We start from the raw sequence: 6,464 nt of genomic DNA, 5'->3' as shown, positions 1-6,464 counted from the left end.
AATATATGTGTGGGGGGTGTGGCTGTGTGTGCATGAGTTCCTAGGTACGAACCTGAGGGAGGGAGGGAGGGAGGGAGGGAAGGAAGGAAGGGAGGAGGGAAGGAAGGCCTACCTCAGTCAGCCTCCTTTCTTTTTTTTTTAAAGTTATTTCCTCTTCTTTTCCAGAATTATTTATTTTGTGTCTATGAGTACACTGTAACTATCTTCAGACACACCAGAAGAAGGCCCTCATCCCATTACCGATGGCTGGGGAGCCACCATGTGCTTGCTGGGGATTGAAAACTGTGACCTTCTGGAGGAGCGGCCAGGGCTCTTAACCGCTGAGACATCTCTCCAGCCCTTTTTCCAGTTTTAAATAAGCCTCGTTAGTTGAGCGATCTGGGAGTTGCTTTTCTTTCCAATTTGTGTGTGTGTGGGGGGGGGCAGCAATGGATCCAGTATCCAATTCCCCTTTTCTTCGATAACATCTTATTACAGTAAGATGGCTCGATTTCATTTGCAATTACTTTCTTATTCTAGACGAAGGTTGATGAATAAATCTTCTTGTCGCTCCATGAAGGAGGGAATAAAATAATATTTGGCTAGGTCTATATTCCTTCATTTTTATTTTCTTGTTTCTTGTCCTTTCTTTAAAAGAAAGAGGTCAACAAATCGGTGTGTACCACCACCACCACCACCACCACCACCACCACCACCACCACCACCACCACCACCACCACCACCACCACCGAGTTGTAGGGATCCATTATAGGCCCCTGTCTGTCTGCCTGTCTGATTCATTCGTGTTTATTTAAACGTCTCAATGATGGTTGTGCAGTGAAAGAAATGCGTGCCCGAGCTCGAGCTCGTGCGCAAACACACACACACACACACACACACACACACACACCTAACACGGGGGGGGGGGCAATGGGGGGTGAGGAGGAGGAGGAGGAGGAGGAGGAGGAGGAGGAGGAGGAGGAGGAAAGCGGAAGTGGGTGGTTTGAGGATTTGAAGGTTTAGCCCTGCAATGTTCCTTACAACTTAAAAAACTTTGTGACACACAAAGCGATATTCATTTTCTCCTTCTACTTTTCACTCTGTAGACCAAGATGGCAGACTATATCAGCTTTTGTGGAATGTGACCTTGTATTGCTTTGCCCTACTCTGCTCTGCTCTGCTCTGCTCTGCTCAACTTAACAGACGTGTTTTTGCTTTTGTTTATGATTTTTGCTTGCTTGCTCGCTCGCCTCCCATGACTTGACTGTGGTTTCCTTTCTATTACAGCACGGTGACCAGACTGCCTTGGGGTAATCAGAAAGGAGGCCAGAAGCAGTCTTTTTCTGGACGCACTGAGACTACATACCAGCCGATTTGGAGGAAAAGATATCCCTCCTCCCTCCCTCCCTCCCTCCCTCCCTCCCTCCCTCCCTCCCTCCCTCCCTCCTCCCTTCCTCCTTGACCCATTTTCCCTCTTTCCCGATACACTCAATAAATTTAAAGTAAATCAATAGAACAAGTCTCTAGTAATTTATTTGTTGGGATTTATTTGTTGGAAATTATCCCTCCACACCTCGCCCCTCCCCCCACCACTTCGGAGGATGTCTCCCTGGGGGGGGGGCGGGGGGGTTGGGTGGACCCTGTAGGCATACCTCTCCTCCCTTGGCTTTCCGGTCCACTTCGCTCCAGCATACCTAACTCTTGGAAATGGTAATAGAGTTCATGACACACCCTCACAGAGAGAGGAAACAGTCCGATCGTTCACTGATTCGCTCTCAGCCAGCCTCGCCCTGACAGCTCAGGCATGTCTAAATCCGAATGTGGGCAATATTTACATGACTTGACTTGGTGCTTCTAACTTTTTCTCTTTTTTTTTTCTTCTTTAGTATTTTTTTCTTACCCTACAAACAGCACACTGCTGATGGACACACAGCAGATCGATCCCATAACAGAGGGTTGTGAGCCACCATGGGAATAGAACTCAGGACCTCTGGAAGAACACATTCAGAACTCTTAACTGACTCCATTATTTCCGATTAATGTTTAATGTTTATTTTATTTTATTTTATTTTTATTTTCGGAGCTGGGGACCGAACCCAGGGCCTTGTGCTTCCTAGGCAAGCGCTCTACCACTGAGCTAAATCCCCAACCCCAATGTTTAATGTTTAAATAAATAAACCTTGTAAAGAAATTAAGCATCTTAAAACCATAGGCATGTGCATCCTCCTCATTCGTTCATTCCCTCGCTCATTCATTCAGACAGACAGACAGACAGACAGACAGACAGACAGCAATCAAAGTCTAGCCTTTAACAAAGCAAGAAAGCATACCCTGCGGGACGCACAGATGAATTCCTGAGGCTTACCCTGCAGAGCTTACATGAGGCTTAGTAAAGGACTGACCTGACAACAGCTACCTACATACGTTGAAAAGTCTACCTGGTATTGACGGATGATGACAAACTGTATGTGTGATACAAAACTGTATGTGTGGTTCCCCTTATAACTCATCTCGAAGAGCCCAGCTGTTGGGGCTCGTTCTTTTGGGGGAAATGGAGGCTTTCATCTTTCCCAAAGTTTTCCTCCTAGATCCTTTCTGTCCATCTGTCCATCCGTCCGTCCGTCCGTCTGTCCGTCCGTCCGTCCATCAAATTCTACCCTAGGCCTGCCCTTAGGGTTATGGCCCATTGAGTGCTAGTGACTTCTGACTTGTCTCTGTCTTCCCCTCTGAGAACTGTATTTAGATCTGCATGCAGGCACGCAGGCAGGCAGGCAGGCAGGCAGGCAGGCAGGCAGGCAGGCAGGCAGGCCCTCCCTCGTTTTGAAACAGACAGACAGACAGACAGACAGACAGACCAAAGGGTCAATGACTGACTGCACTTAAAGGGGCTGTTGACTCCTCTTTGGAGTTACCGCTGTTTAAAACTTGCTTGATAAAATAAAAGTCATCGAATCCAAACTTACGAAAGGAATAGATACCATAACAAATTACGACTGCTTGTGTATATAGAAAACAGGGTTTTTTTCCCTTATTCCATTATGCTATGTTTGCTTTTCTTCAAGAATAAACCGGCTAGGTGGTGCCTCGGAGACTTTTTTTCCCCCAGGAGTCCCTTCGGCCCTGGCCAGCGGGAGCCTGGACCTCTGAGGCCAGAGAGGGTGTGCTGTATCCCCGGCTCGCTCCCTCCCTCCTGGGATCAATCTAAAAAATGGACAGTTTTGGACACAAGTTTAAGTAATGTTCAGCTCATTCATGCAAGAGAGATGTAGGAAGGACAACACCCCCACCCCCCCCACCCCCCACCCCTACCCCACCCGACCAAATAATACCCTAACCAATAAAACCAGTCTACTCCCCCTCCGCCTGAGGATTTCTGCGGTCTCATGGTTTGTTCTATTGTTGTTGTTGTTGTTGTTGTTGTTGTTGTTGTTTTGTTTTGTTTTGTTTTGTTTTGTTTTGTTTTGTGTTTTTCAGACTTTAAGACAAATGTAGGGGTTGGGGATTTAGCTCAGTGGTAGACCGTTTGCCTAGAAGCACAAGGCCCTGGTTCGGTCCTCAGCTCCGAAGAAAAAGGAAGAAAAAAACAAAAACAATAAGACAAATGCTTGTTGTGATTCTCATTTCATTTCAAGGCTGCTATTCTCTAAATCAGAAGGACTCCCTTACAATTCTTCATGGTAAACTTGCTTTACATCCCTGACATCATCAACAACAAAAAGAATTCAGAAAGTGGTGATGGACCAATCTGTTTGGGTGTTTCTTGCCTGCTTGACCTTGACTCGCACAAGAGAGCATAGAGAATAAAATAAAGTAGGTGGATGGAGAGATGGCACCGTCAAGAGCACTGATTGCTCTTACAGCGGTCCTGAGTTCAATACCCAGCCAACACATGGCGGCTTGCAACCATCTGTAATTGTCAATCATGCCCTCCTCTTCTGTGGTGTCTGAAGACACCTACAGTGGCAATTGAACAGACATAAAACAAACAAACAAACAAACAAACAAACAAATCTTAACAAATTAAAACAAAAAGAATAAAATAAAGCGAAGGACCCGCCTTGGAGACCTGCCCGGTATTGCTCCAGAGTCTACTTTTTAAAACACAGAGGTAGGGGTTGGGGTTTTAGCTCAGTGGTAGAGTCCTTGCCTAGCAAGCTCAAGGACCTGGGTTCAGTCCTCAGCTCTGGGAGAAGAAAAAAATACACACACACACACACACACACACACACACACACACACACACACACACAGAGAGAGAGAGAGAGAGAGAGAGAGAGAGAGAGAGAGAGAGAGTTTGACAGCAATAAAAAACAAAACAAAACCACTTTAAAATACAGAGATGTAAGGATACTCAGAGGGCTCAGAGGAAGCAACCAAGTGTTTGTTATATGGGTGCCAACAATATGGTTCATCTCTTCTTCTCTTCCACGTGGCATGGTGGCCAAGGTGGTGGGGAAACCACACAGTGAAAGGAATTGAACTACAGCACACAAGCAAGTCTCCCTCCCAGACATGAATAAAACTGAAATTAGGCTAAATGTACAATGAAAGGAAGCCAGGTGTTCGTGCATGTCTTTATTTCCATCATTCAAGAGGCAGAGGTGTTTAGAACTGTGTCTCTGTGAGATAGAGGAAGGCAGGCAGGCAGGCAGGCAGGCAGGCAGGCAGGCAGGCAGGCAGGCAGGCAGGCAGGCCTGATCTAGGTACTGATTTCCAGGTCTATGTGCAGACACCCCTGACTCAAATAAAGGAGTGAAAAGGAAAAAAATACAATTCACCTGGAAGGGTCAGCCAGCCATCAGATGCAGTGAACTAGAAAATTGGGATTCTCAACTGAGGCCTGTTCCCTCCCTCCCTCCCTCCCTCCCTCCCTCCCTCCCTCCCTCTCTCCCTTCCTTCCTTCCTTCCTTCCTTCCTTCCTTCCTTCCTTCCTTCCTGGCTTACAGACAGCCAGGTCCAAGCCCAAAAGAGTCCAGCAAGGAGCTAGGGGAGACTATGAGAGAGTGCACAGGTGTCTCTCAGGGAGGAATCAGCTCACCACCCAGCATCCCCATTTGGGTTCTTGTGCAATCGACACAGGGAGATTGACAATCTGGAATTTAGTGAGAAATCAAACAAGGGACACAGAATGCAAAATATTTATTTACACAGCAAGTGGGTCAGTTGGATTAGCAAGCTAGGACACCCACCCCCGACCCCCATCCCAGCCCCCCACCACTGCCGGGTCTCCCTTCCTTGTTATCCCTTTCTCATGCCTCCCTCAATATGGGTACACAGGACCAGGAACATGTTTCTCCTAAAAACGCGTTTTCTGCTGTGAACTCAGTCTGGCAGAGAGTGAGTGGGTGAAGGATCCCAAAGACCAGAGGGTTTATTAGAGGAAGGCTACCTCACAGTGTTCTTCACACCAGGAACAACAACAACAACAACAACAACAACAACAACAACAACAACAGCAACAGCAACAGCAACAGCAACAGCAACAGCAACAGCAACAGCAACAATGAATCAACAAATGGTGGACAGGAGATGAGCAGGGATGCTGGGGGGATGGGAGGGAGGGTAGGGCTGGTGGAATCTGCACCTCCCTGAAGGTCTGCCTGTGAAATACTGGTTGATATATGCCTAGTTGAGGACAATATTCCCCTCTCCTGTGGTTTTCAATGGACATGACTTCATTGCCAGAGACTATGGAATTGTTTCCATTTTCCCCCTTCAAGAACTGTGTTTAGGATCTGTTACAGACAGGCTCTGGGTTTTGAACAAACAAACAAACAAACACACACACACACACACACACACACACACACACACACACACACACAACGAGAGAGAGAGAGAGAGAGAGAGAGAGAGAGAGAGAGAGAGAATAGAGAAAAACAGAGACAGACACAAGAGAATTTGATCTCTCTCTCTCTCTCTCTCTCTCTCTCTCTCTCTCTCTCTCTCTCTCTCTCTTTCTCTCCCCCCTCCCCTCCCTCTTTCCCTAGTTTCTCAGACTGGGTTTCTCTGTATTCGTCTGTAGGGCGGAAGGACTGAAACTCTCAGATTCACCTTTCTCTGCCTCCCAGTGCTGCTGCTTTGATGGTAGTTTGGGGAGATTGGGATAGGGAAGTAAAAAAGCTTGAGTGCTGATATCAAAGCCTCCCTCCCCCCACATGCATGCATGCATACACACACACACACACACACACACACACACACACACACACACCCCTACCTGTCTCCTTCACACAGTTATTAAAAAAAAAAACTTTTAACTGTGATTTAGAAAGTGTCTAGGGCTGGAGAGATGGCTCAGCGGTTAAGAGCACCCGATTACTCTTCCAGAGGTCCTGAGTTCAATTCCCAGCAACCACATGGTGGCTCACAACCATCTGTAAAGAGATCCGAAGCCCTCTTCTGGTGTATCTGAAGACAGCTACAGTGTACTTATATATAATAAATGAATAAATCTTTAAAAAAAAAAAAAAAGTGTCTAGATC

Source organism: Rattus norvegicus, unplaced genomic scaffold (assembly GCF_021556685.1).
Source record: "Rattus norvegicus strain SHRSP/BbbUtx unplaced genomic scaffold, alternate assembly SHRSP_T2T unassigned-0000151, whole genome shotgun sequence".
Classification (NCBI taxonomy): Eukaryota; Metazoa; Chordata; class Mammalia; order Rodentia; family Muridae; genus Rattus; species Rattus norvegicus.
Note: the sequence above shows the minus strand (reverse complement) of the source record.